Source organism: Schistocerca gregaria, unplaced genomic scaffold, assembly GCF_023897955.1.
Source record: "Schistocerca gregaria isolate iqSchGreg1 unplaced genomic scaffold, iqSchGreg1.2 ptg000414l, whole genome shotgun sequence".
NCBI classification, from domain to species: Eukaryota; Metazoa; Arthropoda; class Insecta; order Orthoptera; family Acrididae; genus Schistocerca; species Schistocerca gregaria.
The window spans coordinates 2,300,994-2,319,475 of record NW_026061847.1 but is presented as its reverse complement, the minus strand read 5'-3'; the positions used below and the strand labels follow the sequence as shown (position 1 = coordinate 2,319,475).

At 43.8% G+C, this 18,482-nt stretch overlaps 1 long non-coding RNA gene across 1 annotated transcript; it reads left to right on the top strand.

The window, feature by feature from the left end:
• Positions 1–9,928: 9,928 nt before the first annotated feature.
• Positions 9,929–15,683, top strand: LOC126311363 (uncharacterized). Its single transcript, XR_007554546.1, has 3 exons — positions 9,929–9,978; positions 10,901–10,999; positions 15,442–15,683. It is a non-coding gene; the product is annotated as an uncharacterized LOC126311363 (long non-coding RNA).
• The last annotated feature ends 2,799 nt before the right edge of the window (positions 15,684–18,482 follow it).

The following is an 18,482-nucleotide window of genomic DNA, read 5'->3' as shown; positions in this document are numbered from 1 at the left end:
TGTAAGTGTCGAGCTTCTTCGCAAATCAGTTTGTGCAAGTGTAGTGCTTCTTCCCAAATAGGTGTGTGTCAGTGTAGTGATTGTCACCAAATAGGTGTGTGTCGGTGTAGTGCTTGTCCCCAAATAGGTGTGTGTCAGTTTAGTGCTTGTCCCCAAATAGGTGTGTGTCAGTGTAGTGCTTCTTCCCAAATAGGAGTGTGTCAGTGTAGTGCTTCTTCCCAAATCGGTGTGTGTCAGTGTAGTGCTTCTTCCCAAATAGGTGTGTGTCTGTGTAGTGCTTCTTCCCAAATAGGTGTGTGTCTGTGTAGTGCTACTTCCCAAATAGGTGTGTGTCTGTGTAGTGCTGCTTCCCAAATAGGTGTGTGTCAGTGTAGTGCTACTTCCCAAATAGGTGTGTGTGTGTCGTTCTTCTTCACAAATAAGTGTGTGTCAGTGTAGTGCTTCTTCCCAAATAAGTGTGTGTCAGTGTAGTGCTTCTTCCCAAATAAGTGTGTGTCTGTGTAGTGCTTCTTCCCAAATAGGTGTGTGTCTGTGAAGTGCTTATTCCCAAATAGGTGTGTGTCAGTGTAGTGCTTCTTCCCAAATAGGTGTGTGTCTGTGTAGTGCTTCTTCCCAAATAGGTGTGTGTCTGTGTAGTGCTTCTTCCCAAATAAGTGTGTGTCAGTGTAGTGCTTCCTCCCAAGTAAGTGTGTGTCAGTGTAGTGCTTCTCCCCAGATAAGTGTGTGTAAGTGTCGAGCTTGTTCGCAAATAGGTGTGTGTCAGTGTCGTGCTTCTTCCCAAATAAGTGTGAGTAAGTGCAGTGCTTCTTCCCAAATAGGTGTGTGTCATTGTAGTGATTGTGCCCAAGTAGGTGTGTGTCAGTGTAGTGCTTGTCCCCAAATAGGTGTGTGTCAGTGTGGTGCTTCTTCCCAAACAGGAGTGTGTCAGTGTAGTGCTTCTTCAAAAATAGGTGTGTGTCAGTGTACTGCTTCTTCCCAAATAGGTGTGTGTCTGTGTAGTGCTTCTTCCCAAATAGGTGTGTGTCAGTGTAGTGCTTCTTCCCAAATAAGTGTGTGTAAGTGTCGAGCTTCTTTGCAAATAAGTGTGTGTCAGTGTCGTGCTTCTTCCCAAATACGTGTGTGTCAGTGTAGTGCTTCTTCCCAAATAAGTGTCTGCCAGTGTAGTGCTTCTTCCCAAATAAGTGTGAGTCAGTGTAGTGCTTCTTCCCAAATAAGTGTGTGTAAGTATCGAGTTTCTTCGCCAATAAGTGTGAGTCGGTGTAGTGCTTCTTCCCAAATAAGTGTGTGTCAGTGTAGTGCTTCTTCCCAAATAAGTGTGTGTCAGTGTAGTGCTTCTTCCCAAATAAGTGTGTGTCTGTGTAGTGCTTCATCCCAAATAGGTGTGTGTCTGTGTAGTGCTTATTCCCAAATAGTTGTTTGTCAGTGTAGTGCTTCTTCCCAAATAGGTGTGTGTCTGTGTTGTGCTTCTTCCCAAATAGGTGTGTGTCTGTGTAGTGCTTCTTCCCAAATAAGTGTGTGCCAGTGTAGTGCTTTTTCCCAAGTAAGTGTGTGTAAGTGTCGAGCTTCTTCGCAAATAAGTGTGCGTCAGTGTAGTGCTTCTTCCCAAATAAGTGTGTGTCAGTGTAGTGCTTCTTCCCAAATAAGTGTGTGTCAGTGTAGTGCTTCTTCCCAAATAAGTGTGTGTCAGTGTAGTGCTTCTTCCCAGATAAGTGTGTGTAAGTGTCGAGCTTCTTCGCAAATAAGTGTGTGTCAGTGTCGTGCTTCTTCCCAAATAAGTTTGTGCAAGTGTAGTGCTTCTTCCCAAATAGGTGTGTGTCAGTGTAGTGATTGTCCCCAAATAGGTGTGTGTCAGTGTAGTGCTTGTCCCCAAATAGGTGTGTGTCAGTTTAGTGCTTGTCCCCAAATAGGTGTGTGTCAGTGTAGTGCTTCTTCCCAAATAGGAGTGTGTCAGTGTAGTGCTTCTTCCCAAATCGGTGTGTGTCAGTGTAGTGCTTCTTCCCAAATAGGTGTGTGTCTGTGTAGTGCTTCTTCCCAAATAGGTGTGCATCTGTGTAGTGCTACTTCCCAAATAGGTGTGTGTCAGTGTAGTGCTACTTCCCAAATAGGTGTGTGTGTCGTTCTTCTTCCCAAATAAGTGTGTGTCAGTGTAGTGCTTCTTCCCAAATAAGTGTGTGTCAGTGTAGTGCTTCTTCCCAAATAAGTGTGTGTCTGTGTAGTGCTTTTTCCCAAATAGGTGTGTGTCTGTGAAGTGCTTATTCCCAAATAGGTGTGTGTCAGTGTAGTACTTCTTCCCAAATAGGTGTGTGTCTGTGTAGTGCTTCTTCCCAAATAGGTGTGTGTCTGTGTAGTGCTTCTTCCCAAATAAGTGTGTCAGTGTAGTGCTTCCTCCCAAGTAAGTGTGTGTCAGTGTAGTGCTTCTCCCCAGATAAGTGTGTGTAAGTGTCGAGCTTGTTCGCAAATAGGTGTGTGTCAGTGTCGTGCTTCTTCCCAAATAAGTGTGAGTTAGTGTAGTGCTTCTTCCCAAATAGGTGTGTGTCATTGTAGTGATTGTGCCCAAGTAGGTGTGTGTCAGTGTAGTGCTTGTCCCCAAATAGTTGTGTGTCAGTGTGGTGCTTCTTCCCAAACTGGAGTGTGTCAGTGTAGTGCGTCTTCAAAAATAGGTGTGTGTCAGTGTACTGCTTCTTCCCAAATAGGTGTGTGTCTGTGTAGTGCTTCTTCCCAAATAGGTGTGTGTCAGTGTAGTGCTTCTTCCCAAGTAAGTGTGTGTAAGTGTCGAGCTTCTTTGCAAATAAGTGTGTGTCAGTGTCGTGCTTCTTCCCAAATACGTGTGTGTCAGTGTAGTGCTTCTTCCCAAATAAGTGTGTGCCAGTGTAGTGCTTCTTCCCAAATAAGTGTGAGTCAGTGTAGTGCTTCTTCCCAAATAAGTGTGTGTAAGTGTCGAGTTTCTTCGCAAATAAGTGTGAGTCGGTGTAGTGCTTCATCCCAAATAAGTGTGTGTCAGTGTAGTGCTTCTTCCCAAATAAGTGTGTGTCAGTGTAGTGCTTCTTCCCAAATAAGTGTGTGTCTGTGTAGTGCTTCTTCCCAAATAGGAGTGTGTCAGTGTAGTGCTTCTTTCCAAATAAGTGTGTGTCAGTGCAGTGCTTCTTCCCAAATAGGTGTGTGTCTGTGTCATACTTCTTCCCAAATAAGTGTGTGTCTGTGTCATACTTCTTCCCAAATAAGTGTGTGTCTGTGTCATACTTCTTCCCAAATAAGTGTGTGTCTGTGTAGTGCTTCTTCCCAAATAAGTGTGTGTTAGTGTAGTGCTTCTTCCCAAATAAGTGTGTGTCTGTGTAGTGATTCATCCCAAATAGGTGTGTGTCTGTGTAGTGCTTATTCCCAAATAGGTGTGTGTCAGTGTTTTGCTTCTTCCCAAATAGGTGTGTGTCTGTGTAGTGCTTCTTCCCAAATAGGTGTGTGTCTGTGTAGTGCTTCTTCCCAAATAAGTGTGTGTCAGTGTAGTGCTTCTTCCCAAGTAAGTGTGTGTAAGTGTCGAGCTTCTTCTCAAATAAGTGTGTGTCAGTGTAGTGCTTCTTCCCAAATAAGTGTGTGTCAGTGTAGTGCTTCTTCCCAAATAAGTGTGTGTCAGTGTAGTGCTTCTTCCCAAATAAGTGTGTGTCAGTGTAGTGCTTCTTCCCAAATAAGTGTGTGTCAGTGTACTGCTTCTTCCCAGATAAGTGTGTGTAAGTGTCGAGCTTCTTCGGAAATAGGTGTGTGTCAGTGTCGTGCTTCTTCCCAAATAGGTGTGTGTAAGTGTAGTACTTTTTCCCAAGTAGGTGTGTGTCAGTGTAGTGATTGTCCCCAAATAGGAGTGTGTCAGTGTAGTGCTTGTCCCCAAATAGGTGTGTGTCAGTTTAGTGCTTGTCCCCAAATAGGTGTGTGTCAGTGTAGTGCTTCTTCCCAAATAGGTGTGTGTCAGTGTACTGCTTCTTCCCAAATAGGTGTGTGTCAGTGTAGTGCTTCTTCCCAAATAGGTGTGTATCAATGTAGTGCTTCTTCCCAAATAGGTGTGTGTCAGTGTAGTGCTTCTTTCCAAATAAGTGTGAGTCAGTGTAGTGATTCTTCCCAAGTAAGTGTGTGTCTGTGTAGTGCTTCTTCCCAGATAGGAGTGTGTCTGTGTAGTGCTTCTTCCCAAATAAGTGTGTGTCAGTATAGTGCTTCTTCCCAAATACGTGTGTGTCAGTGTAGTGCTTCTTCACAAATAAGTGTGTGTCAGTGTAGTGCTTCTTCACAAATAAGTGTGAGTCAGTGTAGTGCTTCTTCCCAAATAAGTGTGTGTATGTGTCGAGTTTCTTCGCAAATAAGTGTCATTCAATGTAGTGCTTCTACCAAAATAAGTGTGTGTCAGTGTAGTGCTTCTTCCCAAATGGGATTGTGTCTGTGTAGTGCTTCTTCCCAAATAGGTGTGTGTCTGTGTAGTGCTTCTTCCCAAATAGGTGTGTGTCTTTGTAGCGCTTCTTCCCAAACAAGTGTGTGTCAGTGTAATGCTTCTTCCCAAATAAGTGTGTGTCAGTGTAGTGCTTCTTCCAAAAACGTGTGTGTCATTGTAGTGCTTCATCCAAATAAGTGTGTGTCAGTGTAGTGCTTCTTCCCAAATATGTGTGTGTCTGTGTAGTGCTTCTTCCCAAATAGGTGTGTGTCTGTGTAGTGCTTCTTCCCAAATAAGTGTGTGTAAGTGTCGAGCTTCTTCGCAAATAAGTGTGAGTCAGTGTAGTGCTTCTTCCAAAATAAGTGTGTGTCAGTGTAGTGCTTCTTCCCAAATAAGTGTGTGTCTGTGTAGTGCTTCTTCCCAGATAGGAGTGTGTCTGTGTAGTGCTTCTTCCCAAATAAGTGTGTGTCAGTGTGGTGCTTCTTCCCAAATAAGTGTGTGTCAGTGTAGTGCTTCTTCCCAAATACGTGTGTGTCAGTGTAGTGCTTCTTTCCAAATAAGTGTGTGTCAGTGTAGTGTTTCTTCCCAAATATGTGTGTGTCTGTGTCATGCTTCTTCACAAATAAGTGTGTGTCAGTGTAGTGCTTCTTCCCAAATAAGTGTGTGTCAGTGTAGTGCTTCTTCCCAAATAAGTGTGTGTCTGTGTAGTGCTTCATCCCAAATAAGTGTGTGTCTGTGTAGTGCTTCATCCCAAATAGGTGTGCGTCTGTGTAGTGCATATTCCCAAATAGGTGTGTGTCAGTGTTGTGCTTCTTCCCAAATAGGTGTGTGTCGGTGTAGTGCTTCTTCCCAATTAGGTGTGTGTCTGTGTAGTGGTTCTTCCCAAATAAGTGTGTGTCCGTGTAGTGCTTCTTCCCAAGTAAGTGTGTGTAAGTGTCGAGCTTCTTCGCAAATAAGTGTGTGTCAGTGTAGTGCTTCTTCCCAAATAAGTGTGTGTCAGTGTAGTGCTTCTTTACAAATAAGTGTGTGTCAGTGTGGTGCTTCTTCCCAAATAAGTGTGTGTCAGTGTTTTGCTTCTTCCCAAATAAGTGTGTGTCAGTGTAGTGCTTCTTCCCAGATAAGTGTGTGTAAGTGTCGAGCTTCTCCGCAAATAGGTGTGTGTCAGTGTCGTGCTTCTTCCCAAATAAGTGTGTGTAAGTGTAGTGCTTCTTCCCAAATAGGTGTGTGTCCTTGTAGTGATTGTCCCCAAATAGGTGTTTGTCAGTGTAGTGCTTGTCCCCAAATAGGTGTGGGTCAGTTTAGTCTTGTCCCCAAATAGGTGTGTGTCAGTGTAGTGCTTCTTCCCAAATAGGAGTGTGTCAGTGCAGTGCTTCTTCCCAAATAGGTGTGTGTCAGTGTAGTGCTTCTTCCCAAATAATTGTGTGTCAGTGTAGTGCTTCTTCCCAAATAGGTGTGTATCAGTGTAGTGCTTCTTCCCAAATAGGTGTGTGTGAGTGTAGTGCTTCTTCCCAAATAGATGTGTGTCAGTGTAGCGCTTCTCCCCAAATAGGTGTGTGTCAGTGTAGTGCTTCATCCCAAATAAGTGAGTGTCACTATAGTGCATCTTCCCAAATACGTGTGTGTCAGTGGAGTGCTTCTCCCCCAAATAAGTGTCTGTCAGTGTAGTGCTTCATCCCAAATAAGTGTTAGTCAGTGTAGTGCTTCTTCCCAAATAAGTGTTTGTAAGTGTCGAGCTTCTTCACATATAAGTATGAGTCAGTGTAGTGCTTCTTCCCAAATAAGTGTGTGTCAGTGTAGTGCTTCTTCCCAAATAAGTGTGTGTCTGTGTAGTGCTTCATCCCAAAAAGGTGTGTGTCTGTGTAGTGCTTATTCCCAAATAGTTGTTTGTCAGTGTAGTGCTTCTTCCCAAATAGGTGTGTGTCTGTGTTTTGCTTCTTCCCAAATAGGTGTGTGTCTGTGTAGTGCTTCTTCCCAAATAAGTGTGTGCCAGTGTAGTGCTTTTTCCCAAGTAAGTGTGTGTAAGTGTCGAGCTTCTTCGCAAATAAGTGTGAGTCAGTGTAGTGCTTCTTCCCAAATAAGTGTGTGTCAGTGTAGTGCTTGTCCCCAAATAGGTGTGTGTCAGTTTAGTGCTTGTCCCCAAATAGGTGTGTGTCAGTGTAGTGCTTCTTCCCAAATAAGTGTGTGTCAGTGTAGTGCTTCTTCCCAAATAAGTGTGTGTCTGTGTAGTGCTTCTTCCCAAATAGGTGTGTGTCTGTGAAGTGCTTATTCCCAAATAGGTGTGTGTCAGTGTAGTGCTTCTTCCCAAATAGGTGTGTGTCTGTGTAGTGCTTCTTCCCAAAAAGGTGTGTGTCTGTGTAGTGCTTCTTCCCAAATAAGTGTGTGTCAGTGTAGTGCTTCCTCCCAAGTAAGTGTGTGTCAGTTTAGTGCTTCTCCCCAGATAAGTGTGTGTAAGTGTCGAGCTTGTTCGCAAATAGGTGTGTGTCAGTGTCGTGCTTCTTCCCAAATAAGTGTGAGTAAGTGTAGTGCTTCTTCCCCAATAGGTGTGTGTCATTGTAGTGATTGTGCCCAAGTAGGTGTGTGTCAGTGTAGTGCTTCTTCCCAAATAGGTGTGTGTCTGTGTAGTGCTACTTCCTAAATAGGTGTGTGTCTGTGTAGTGCTTCTTCCCAAATAGGTGTGTGTCTGTGTAGTGCTTCTTCCCAAATAGGTGTGTGTCTCTGTAGTGCTTGTCATCAAATAGGTGTGTGTCAGTTTAGTGCTTGTCCTCAAATAGGTGTGTGTCAGTGTAGTGCTTGTCCCCAAATAGGTGTGTGTCAGTTTAGTGCTTGTCCCCAAATAGGTGTGTGTCAGTGTAGTGCTTCTTCCCAAACAGGAGTGTGTCAGTGTAGTGCTTCTTTCCAAATCGGTGTGTGTCGGTGTAGTGCTTCTTCCCAAATAGATGTGTGTCTGTGTAGTGCCTCTTCCCAAATAGGTGTGTGTCTGTGTAGTGCTACTTCCCAAATAGGTGTGTGTCAGTGTAGTGCTACTTCCCAAATAGGTGTGTGTGTGTCGTTCTTCTTCCCAAATAAGTGTGTGTCAGTGTAGTGCTTCTTCCCAAATAAGTGTGTGTCAGTGTAGTGCTTCTTCCCAAATAAGTGTGTGTCTGTGTAGTGCTTCTTCCCAAATAGGTGTGTGTCTGTGAAGTGCTTATTCCCAAATAGGTGTGTGTCAGTGTAGTGCTTCTTCCCAAATAGGTGTGTGTCTGTGTAGTGCTTCTTCCCAAATAGGTGTGTGTCTGTGTAGTGCTTCTTCCCAAATAAGTGTGTGTCAGTGTAGTGCTTCCTCCCAAGTAAGTGTGTGTCAGTGTAGTGCTTCTCCCCAGATAAGTGTGTGTAAGTGTCGAGATTGTTCGCAAATAGGTGTGTGTCAGTGTCGTGCTTCTTCCCAAATAAGTGTGAGTTAGTGTAGTGCTTCTTCCCAAATAGGTGTGTGTCATTGTAGTGATTGTGCCCAAGTAGGTGTGTGTCAATGTAGTGCTTGTCCCCAAATAGGTGTGTGTCAGTGTGGTGCTTCTTCCCAAACAGGAGTGTGTCAGTGTAGTGCATCTTCAAAAATAGGTGTGTGTCAGTGTACTGCTTCTTCCCAAATAGGTGTGTGTCTGTGTAGTGCTTCTTCCCAAATAGGTGTGTGTCAGTGTAGTGCTTCTTCCCAAGTAAGTGTGTGTAAGTGTCGAGCTTCTTTGCAAATAAGTGTGTGTCAGTGTCGTGCTTCTTCCCAAATACGTGTGTGTCAGTGTAGTGCTTCTTCCCAAATAAGTGTGTGCCAGTGTAGTGCTTCTTCCCAAATAAGTGTGAGTCAGTGTAGTGCTTCTTCCCAAATAAGTGTGTGTAAGTGTCGAGTTTCTTCGCAAATAAGTGTGAGTCGGTGTAGTGCTTCTTCCCAAATAAGTGTGTGTCAGTGTAGTGCTTCTTCCCAAATAAGTGTGTGTCAGTGTAGTGCTTCTTCCCAAATAAGTGTGTGTCTGTGTAGTGCTTCTTCCCAAATAGGAGTGTGTCAGTGTAGTGCTTCTTTCCAAAAAAGTGTGTGTCAGTGCAGTGCTTCTTCCCAAATAGGTGTGTGTCTGTGTCATACTTCTTCCCAAATAAGTGTGTGTCTGTGTCATACTTCTTCCCAAATAAGTGTGTGTCTGTGTAGTGCTTCTTCCCAAATAAGTGTGTGTTAGTGTAGTGCTTCTTCCCAAATAAGTGTGTGTCTGTGTAGTGATTCATCCCAAATAGGTGTGTGTCTGTGTAGTGCTTATTCCCAAATAGGTGTGTGTCAGTGATTTGCTTCTTCCCAAATAGGAGTGTGTCTGTGTAGTGCTTCTTCCCAAATAAGTGTGTGTCAGTGTAGTGCTTCTTCCCAAGTAAGTGTGTGTAAGTGTCGAGCTTCTTCTCAAATAAGTGTGTGTCAGTGTAGTGCTTCTTCCCAAATAAGTGTGTGTCAGTGTAGTGCTTCTTCCCAAATAAGTGTGAGTCAGTGTAGTGATTCTTCCCAAGTAAGTGTGTCAGTGTAGTTCTTCTTCCAAAATAAGTGTGTGTCAGTGTAGTGCTTCTTCCAAAATAAGTATGTGTCAGTGTAGTTCTTCTTCCCAAATAAGTGTGTGTAAGTGTGGAGCTTCTTCGCAAATAGGTGTGTGTCAGTGTCGTGGTTCTTTCCAAATAGGTGTGTGTCAGTGTAGTGCTTCATCCCAAATAAGTGTGTGTCAGTATAGTGCTTCTTCCCAAATACGTGTGTGTCAGTGTAGTGCTTCTTCACAAATAAGTGTGTGTCAGTGTAGTGCTTCTTCACAAATAAGTGTGAGTCAGTGTAGTGCTTCTTCCCAAATAAGTGTGTGTATGTGTCGAGTTTCTTCGCAAATAAGTGTCATTCAATGTAGTGCTTCTACCAAAATAAGTGTGTGTCAGTGTAGTGCTTCTTCCCAAATGGGAGTGTGTCTGTGTAGTGCTTCTTCCCAAATAGGTGTGTGTCTGTGTAGTGCTTCTTCCCAAATAGGTGTGTGTCTTTGTAGCGCTTCTTCCCAAACAAGTGTGTGTCAGTGTAATGCTTCTTCCCAAATAAGTGTGTGTCAGTGTAGTGCTTCTTCCAAAAACGTGTGTGTCATTGTAGTGCTTCATCCAAATAAGTGTGTGTCAGTGTAGTGCTTCTTCCCAAATATGTGTGTGTCTGTGTAGTGCTTCTTCCCAAATAGGTGTGTGTCTGTGTAGTGCTTCTTCCCAAATAAGTGTGTGTAAGTGTCGAGCTTCTTCGCAAATAAGTGTGAGTCAGTGTAGTGCTTCTTCCCAAATAAGTGTGTGTCTGTGTAGTGCTTCTTCCCAAATAGGTGTGTGTCTGTGAAGTGCTTATTCCCAAATAGGTGTGTGTCAGTGTAGTGCTTCTTCCCAAATAGGTGTGTGTCTGTGTAGTGCTTCTTCCCAAATAGGTGTGTGTCTGTGTAGTGCTTCTTCCCAAATAAGTGTGTGTCAGTGTAATGCTTCCTCCCAAGTAAGTGTGTGTCAGTGTAGTGCTTCTCCCCAGATAAGTGTGTGTAAGTGTCGAGCTTGTTCGCAAATAGGTGTGTGTCAGTGTCGTGCTTCTTCCCAAATAAGTGTGAGTAAGTGTAGTGCTTCTTCCCCAATAGGTGTGTGTCATTGTAGTGATTGTGCCCAAGTAGGTGTGTGTCAGTGTAGTGCTTCTTCCCAAATAGGTGTGTGTCTGTGTAGTGCTACTTCCCAAATAGGTGTGTGTCTGTGTAGTGCTTCTTCCCAAATAGGTGTGTGTCTGTGTAGTGCTTCTTCCCAAATAGGTGTGTGTCTGTGTAGTGCTTGTCATCAAATAGGTGTGTGTCAGTTTAGTGCTTGTCCTCAAATAGGTGTGTGTCAGTGTAGTGCTTGTCCCCAAATAGGTGTGTGTCAGTTTAGTGCTTGTCCCCAAATAGGTGTGTGTCAGTGTAGTGCTTCTTCCCAAACAGGAGTGTGTCAGTGTAGTGCTTCTTTCCAAATCGGTGTGTGTCGGTGTAGTGCTTCTTCCCAAATAGATGTGTGTCTGTGTAGTGCCTCTTCCCAAATAGGTGTGTGTCTGTGTAGTGCTACTTCCCAAATAGGTGTGTGTCAGTGTAGTGCTACTTCCCAAATAGGTGTGTGTGTGTCGTTCTTCTTCCCAAATAAGTGTGTGTCAGTGTAGTGCTTCTTCCCAAATAAGTGTGTGTCAGTGTAGTGCCTCTTCCCAAATAAGTGTGTGTCTGTGTAGTGCTTCTTCCCAAATAGGTGTGTGTCTGTGAAGTGCTTATTCCCAAATAGGTGTGTGTCAGTGTAGTGCTTCTTCCCAAATAGGTGTGTGTCTGTGTAGTGCTTCTTCCCAAATAGGTGTGTGTCTGTGTAGTGCTTCTTCCCAAATAAGTGTGTGTCAGTGTAGTGCTTCCTCCCAAGTAAGTGTGTGTCAGTGTAGTGCTTCTCCCCAGATAAGTGTGTGTGAGTGTCGAGCTTGTTCGCAAATAGGTGTGTGTCAGTGTCGTGCTTCTTCCCAAATAAGTGTGAGTTAGTGTAGTGCTTCTTCCCAAATAGGTGTGTGTCATTGTAGTGATTGTGCCCAAGTAGGTGTGCGTCAGTGTAGTGCTTGTCCCCAAATAGGTGTGTGTCAGTGTGGTGCTTCTTCCCAAACAGGAGTGTGTCAGTGTAGTGCATCTTCAAAAATAGGTGTGTGTCAGTGTACTGCTTCTTCCCAAATAGGTGTGTGTCTGTGTAGTGCTTCTTCCCAAATAGGTGTGTGTCAGTGTAGTGCTTCTTCCCAAGTAAGTGTAAGTGTCGAGCTTCTTTGCAAATAAGTGTGTGTCAGTGTCGTGCTTCTTCCCAAATACGTGTGTGTCAGTGTAGTGCTTCTTCCCAAATAAGTGTGTGCCAGTGTAGTGCTTCTTCCCAAATAAGTGTGAGTCAGTGTAGTGCTTCTTCCCAAATAAGTGTGTGTAAGTGTCGAGTTTCTTCGCAAATAAGTGTGAGTCGGTGTAGTGCTTCTTCCCAAATAAGTGTGTGTCAGTGTAGTGCTTCTTCCCAAATAAGTGTGTGTCAGTGTAGTGCTTCTTCCCAAATAAGTGTGTGTCTGTGTAGTGCTTCTTCCCAAATAGGAGTGTGTCAGTGTAGTGCTTCTTTCCAAATAAGTGTGTGTCAGTGCAGTGCTTCTTCCCAAATAGGTGTGTGTCTGTGTCATACTTCTTCCCAAATAAGTGTGTGTCTGTGTCATACTTCTTCCCAAATAAGTGTGTGTCTGTGTAGTGCTTCTTCCCAAATAAGTGTGTGTTAGTGTAGTGCTTCTTCCCAAATAAGTGTGTGTCTGTGTAGTGATTCATCCCAAATAGGTGTGTGTCTGTGTAGTGCTTATTCCCAAATAGGTGTGTGTCAGTGTTTTGCTTCTTCCCAAATAGGTGTGTGTCTGTGTAGTGCTTCTTCCCAAATAAGTGTGTGTCAGTGTAGTGCTTCTTCCCAAGTAAGTGTGTGTAAGTGTCGAGCTTCTTCTCAAATAAGTGTGTGTCAGTGTAGTGCTTCTTCCCAAATAAGTGTGTGTCAGTGTAGTGCTTCTTCCCAAATAAGTGTGAGTCAGTGTAGTGATTCTTCCCAAGTAAGTGTGTCAGTGTAGTTCTTCTTCCAAAATAAGTGTGTGTCAGTGTAGTGCTTCTTCCAAAATAAGTATGTGTCAGTGTAGTTCTTCTTCCCAAATAAGTGTGTGTAAGTGTGGAGCTTCTTCGCAAATAGGTGTGTGTCAGTGTCGTGGTTCTTTCCAAATAGGTGTGTGTCAGTGTAGTGCTTCATCCCAAATAAGTGTGTGTCAGTATAGTGCTTCTTCCCAAATACGTGTGTGTCAGTGTAGTGCTTCTTCACAAATAAGTGTGTGTCAGTGTAGTGCTTCTTCACAAATAAGTGTGAGTCAGTGTAGTGCTTCTTCCCAAATAAGTGTGTGTATGTGTCGAGTTTCTTCGCAAATAAGTGTCATTCAATGTAGTGCTTCTACCAAAATAAGTGTGTGTCAGTGTAGTGCTTCTTCCCAAATGGGAGTGTGTCTGTGTAGTGTTTCTTCCCAAATAGGTGTGTGTCTGTGTAGCGCTTCTTCCCAAACAAGTGTGTGTCAGTGTAATGCTTCTTCCCAAATAAGTGTGTGTCAGTGTAGTGCTTCTTCCAAAAACGTGTGTGTCATTGTAGTGCTTCATCCAAATAAGTGTGTGTCAGTGTAGTGCTTCTTCCCAAATATGTGTGTGTCTGTGTAGTGCTTCTTCCCAAATAGGTGTGTGTCTGTGTAGTGCTTCTTCCCAAATAAGTGTGTGTAAGTGTCGAGCTTCTTCGCAAATAAGTGTGAGTCAGTGTAGTGCTTCTTCCAAAATAAGTGTGTGTCAGAGTAGTGCTTCTTCCCAAATAAGTGTGTGTCTGTGTAGTGCTTCTTCCCAGATAGGAGTGTGTCTGTGTAGTGCTTCTTCCCAAATTAGTGTGTGTCAGTGTGGTGCTTCTTCCCAAATAAGTGTGTGTCAGTGTTTTGCTTCTTCCCAAATAAGTGTGTGTCAGTGTAGTGCTTCTTCCCAGATAAGTGTGTGTAAGTGTCGAGCTTCTCCGCAAATAGGTGTGTGTCAGTGTCGTGCTTCTTCCCAAATAAGTGTGTGTAAGTGTAGTGCTTCTTCCCAAATAGGTGTGTGTCCTTGTAGTGATTGTCCCCAAATAGGTGTGTGTCAGTGTAGTGCTTGTCCCCAAATGGGTGTGGGTCAGTTTAGTCTTGTCCCCAAATAGGTGTGTGTCAGTGTAGTGCTTCTTCCCAAATAGGAGTGTGTCAGTGCAGTGCTTCTTCCCAAATAGGTGTGTGTCAGTGTAGTGCTTCTTCCCAAATAATTGTGTGTCAGTGTAGTGCTTCTTCCCAAATAGGTGTGTATCAGTGTAGTGCTTCTTCCCAAATAGGTGTGTGTGAGTGTAGTTCTTCTTCCCAAATAGATGTGTGTCAGTGTAGCGCTTCTCCCCAAATAGGTGTGTGTCAGTGTAGTGCTTCATCCCAAATAGGTGTGTGTCTGTGTAGTGCTTATTCCCAAATAGTTGTTTGTCAGTGTAGTGCTTCTTCCCAAATAGGTGTGTGTCTGTGTTGTGCTTCTTCCCAAATAGGTGTGTGTCTGTGTAGTGCTTCTTCCCAAATTGGTGTGTGCCAGTGTAGTGCTTTTTACCAAGTAAGTGTGTGTATGTGTCGAGCTTCTTCGCAAATAAGTGTGAGTCAGTGTAGTGCTTTTTCCCAAATAAGTGTGTGTCAGTGTAGTGCTTCTTCCCAGATAAGTGTGTGTAAGTGTCGAGCTTCTTCGCAAAAAAGTGTGTGTCAGTGTCGTGCTTCTTCCCAAATAAGTTTGTGCAAGTGTAGTGCTTCTTCCCAAATAGGTGTGTGTCAGTGTAGTGATTGTCCCCAAATAGGTGTGTGTCAGTGTAGTGCTTGTCCCCAAATAGGTGTGTGTCAGTTTAGTGCTTGTCCCCAAATAGGTGTGTGTCAGTGTAGTGCTTCTTCCCAAATAGGAGTGTGTCAGTGTAGTGCTTCTTCCCAAATCGGTGTGTGTCGGTGTAGTGCTTCTTCCCAAATAGGTGTGTGTCTGTGTAGTGCTTCTTCCCAAATAGGTGTGTGTTTGTGTAGTGCTACTTCCCAAATAGGTGTGTGTCAGTGTAGTGCTACTTCCCAAATAGGTGTGTGTGTGTCGTTCTTCTTCCCAAATAAGTGTGTGTCAGTGTAGTGCTTCTTCCCAAATAAGTGTGTGTCAGTGTAGTGCTTCTTCCCAAATAAGTGTGTGTCTGTGTAGTGCTTCTTCCCAAATAGGTGTGTGTCTGTGAAGTGCTTATTCCCAAATAGGTGTGTGTCAGTGTAGTGCTTCTTCCCAAATAGGTGTGTGTCTGTGTAGTGCTTCTTCCCAAATAGGTGTGTGTCTGTGTAGTGCTTCTTCCCAAATAAGTGTGTGTCAGTGTAGTGCTTCCTCCCAAGTAAGTGTGTGTCAGTGTTGTGCTTCTCCCCAGATAAGTGTGTGTAAGTGTCGAGCTTGTTCGCAAATAGGTGTGTGTCAGTGTCGTGCTTCTTCCCAAATAAGTGTGAGTAAGTGTAGTGCTTCTTCCCAAATAGGTGTGTGTCATTGTAGTGATTGTGCCCAAGTAGGTGTGTGTCAGTGTAGTGCTTCTTCCCAAATAGGTGTGTGTCTGTGTAGTGCTACTTCCCAAATAGGTGTGTGTCTGTGTAGTGCTTCTTCCCAAATAGGTGTGTGTCTGTGTAGTGCTTGTCCCCAAATAGGTGTGTGTCAGTTTAGTGCTTGTCCTCAAATAGGTGTGTGTCAGTGTAGTGCTTGTCCCCAAATAGGTGTGTGTCAGTTTAGTGCTTGTCCCCAAATAGGTGTGTGTCAGTGTAGTGCTTCTTCCCAAATAGGAGTGTGTCAGTGTAGTGCTTCTTTCCAAATCGGTGTGTGTCGGTGTAGTGCTTCTTCCCAAATAGATGTGTGTCTGTGTAGTGCCTCTTCCCAAATAGGTGTGTGTCTGTGTAGTGCTACTTCCCAAATAGGTGTGTGTCAGTGTAGTGCTACTTCCTAAATAGGTGTGTGTGTGTCGTTCTTCTTCCCAAATAAGTGTGTGTCAGTGTAGTGCTTCTTCCCAAATAAGTGTGTGTCAGTGTAGTGCTTCTTCCCAAATAAGTGTGTGTCTGTGTAGTGCTTCTTCCCAAATAGGTGTGTGTCTGTGAAGTGCTTATTCCCAAATAGGTGTGTGTCAGTGTAGTGCTTCTTCCCAAATAGGTGTGTGTCTGTGTAGTGCTTCTTGCCAAATAGGTGTGTGTCTGTGTAGTGCTTCTTCCCAAATAAGTGTGTGTCAGTGTAGTGCTTCCTCCCAAGTAAGTGTGTGTCAGTGTAGTGCTTCTCCCCAGATAAGTGTGTGTAAGTGTCGAGCTTGTTCGCAAATAGGTGTGTGTCAGTGTCGTGCTTCTTCCCAAATAAGTGTGAGTAAGTGTAGTGCTTCTTCCCAAATAGGTGTGTGTCATTGTAGTGATTGTGCCCAAGTAGGTGTGTGTCAGTGTAGTGCTTGTCCCCAAATAGGTGTGTGTCAGTGTGGTGCTTCTTCCCAAACAGGAGTGTGTCAGTGTAGTGCTTCTTCAAAAATAGGTGTGTGTCAGTGTACTGCTTCTTCCCAAATAGGTGTGTGTCTGTGTAGTGCTTCTTCCCAAATAGGTGTGTGTCTGTGTAAAGCTTCTTCCCAAATAAGTGTGTGTCAGTGTAGTGCTTCCTCCCATGTAAGTGTGTGTAAGTGTCGAGCTTCTTTGCAAATAAGTGTGTGTCAGTGTCGTGCTTCTTCCCAAATACATGTGTGTCAGTGTAGTGCTTCTTCCCAAATAAGTGTGTGCCAGTGTAGTGCTTCTTCCCAAATAAGTGTGAGTCAGTGTAGTGCTTCTTCCCAAATAAGTGTGTGTAAGTGTCGAGTTTCTTCGCAAATAAGTGTGAGTCGGTGTAGTGCTTCTTCCCAAATAAGTGTGTGTCAGTGTAGTGCTTCTTCCCAAATAAGTGTGTGTCAGTGTAGTGCTTCTTCCCAAATAAGTGTGTGTCTGTGTAGTGCTTCTTCCCAAATAGGAGTGTGTCAGTGTAGTGCTTCTTTCCAAATAAGTGTGTGTCAGTGCAGTGCTTCTTCCCAAATAGGTGTGTGTCTGTGTCATACTTCTTCCCAAATAAGTGTGTGTCTGTGTAGTGCTTCTTCCCAAATAAGTGTGTGTTAGTGTAGTGCTTCTTCCCAAATAAGTGTGTGTCTGTGTAGTGATTCATCCCAAATAGGTGTGTGTCTGTGTAGTGCTTATTCCCAAATAGGTGTGTGTCAGTGTTGTGCTTCTTCCCAAATAGGTGTGTGTCTGTGTAGTGCTTCTTCCCAAATAGATGTGTGTCAGTGTAGTGCTTCTTCCCAAATAAGTGTGTGTCAGTGTAGTGCTTCTTCCCAAGTAAGTGTGTGTAAGTGTCGAGCTTCTTCGCAAATAAGTGTGTGTCAGTGTAGTGCTTCTTCCCAAATAAGTGTGTGTCAGTGTAGTGCTTCTTCCCAAATAAGTGTGAGTCAGTGTAGTGCTTCTTCCCAAATAAGTGTGTGTCAGTGTAGTGCTTCTTCCCAAATAAGTGTGTGTCAGTGTAGTGCTTCTTCCCAGATAAGTGTGTGTAAGTGTCGAGCTTCTTCGCAAATAGGTGTGTGTCAGTGTCGTGCTTCTTCCCAAATAAGTGTGTGTAAGTGTAATGCTTCTTCCCAAGTAGGTGTGTGTCAGTGTAGTGATTGTCCCCAAATAGGAGTGTGTCAGTGTAGTGCTTGTCCCCAAATAGGTGTGTGTCAGTTTAATGCTTGTCCCCAAATAGGTGTGTGTCAGTGTAGTGCTTCTTCCCAAATAGGAGTGTGTCAGTGTAGTGCTTCTTCCCAAATAGGTGTGTGTCAGTGTACTGCTTCTTCCCAAATAGGTGTGTGTCAGTGTAGTGCTTCTTCCCAAATAGGTGTGTATCAGTGTAGTGCTTCTTCCCAAATAGGTGTGTGTCAGTGTAGTGCTTCTTCCCAAATAAGTGTGAGTCAGTGTAGTGATTCTTCCCAAGTAAGTGTGTCAGTGTAGTTCTTCTTCCAAAATAAGTGAGTGTCAGTGTAGTGCTTCTTCCAAAATAAGTGTGTGTCGGTGTAGTTCTTCTTCCCAAATAAGTGTGTGTAAGTGTGGAGCTTCTTCACAAATAGGTGTGTGTCAGTGTCGTGGTTCTTTCCACATAGGTGTGTGTCAGTGTAGTGCTTCATCCCAAATACGTGAGTGTCAGTATAGTGCATCTTCCCAAATACGTGTGTGTCAGTGTAGTGCTTCTTCCCAAATAAGTGTCTGTCAGTGTAGTGCTTCATCCCAAATAAGTGTGAGTCAGTGTAGAGCTTCTTCCCAAATAGGTGTGTGTCTGTGTAGTGCTTCTTCCAAAATAGGTGTGTGTCTGTGTAGTGCTTCTTCCCAAATAAGTGTGTGCCAGTGTAGTGCTTTTTCCCAAGTAAGTGTGTGTCACTGTAGTGCTTCTACCCAAATAAGTGTGTGTCAGTGTAATGCTTCTTCCCAGATAAGTGTGTGTAAGTGTCGAGCTTCTTCCCAAATAAGTGTGTGTAGGTGTAGTGCTTCTTCCCAAATAGGTGTGTGTCAGTGTAGTGATTGTCCCCAAATAGGTGTGTGTCAGTGTACTGCTTGTCCCCAAATAGGTGTGTGTCAGTTTAGTGCTTGTCCCCAAATAGGTGTGTGTCAGTGTAGTGCTTCTTCCCAAATAGGATTGTGTCAGTGTAGTGCTTCTTCCCAAATAGGTGTGTGTCAGTGTACTGCTTCTTCACAAATAGGTGTGTGTCAGTGTACTGCTTCTTCACAAATAGGTGTGTGTCTGTGTAGTGCTTCTTCCCAAATAGGTGTGTATCAGTGTAGTGCTTCCTCCCAAATAGGTGTGTGTGAGTGTAGTGCTTCTTCCCAAATAGGTGTCTGTCAGTGTAGCGCTTCTTCCCAAAAAGGTGTGTGTCAGTGTAGTGCTTCTTCCCAAATAAGTGTGAGTCAGTGTAGTGATTCTTCCCAAATGGGAGTGTGTCTGTGTAGTGCTTCTTCAAAAATAGGTGTGTGTCTGTGTAGTGCTTCTTCCCAAATAGGTGTGTGTCTGTGTAGCGCTTCTTCCCAAATAAGTGTGTGTCAGTGTAATGCTTCTTCCCAAATAAGTGTGTGTCAGTGTAGTGCTTCTTCCCAAATATGTGTGTTTCAGTGTAGTGCTTCATCCAAATAAGTGTGTGTCAGTGTAGTGCTTCTTCCCAAATAGGTGTGTGTCTGTGCAGTGCTACTTCCCAAATAGGTGTGTGTCTGTGTAGTTCTTCTTCCCAAATAAGTGTGTGAAAGTGTCGAGCTTCTTCGCAAATAAGTGTGAGTCAGTGTAGTACTTCTTCCCAAATAAGTGTGTGTCAGTGTAGTGCTTTTTCCCACATAAGTGTGTGTCTGTGTAGTGCTTCTTCCCAAATAGGAGTGTGTCTGTGTAGTGCTTCTTCCCAAATAGGAGTGTGTCAGTGTAGTGCTTCTTTCCAAATAAGTGTGTGT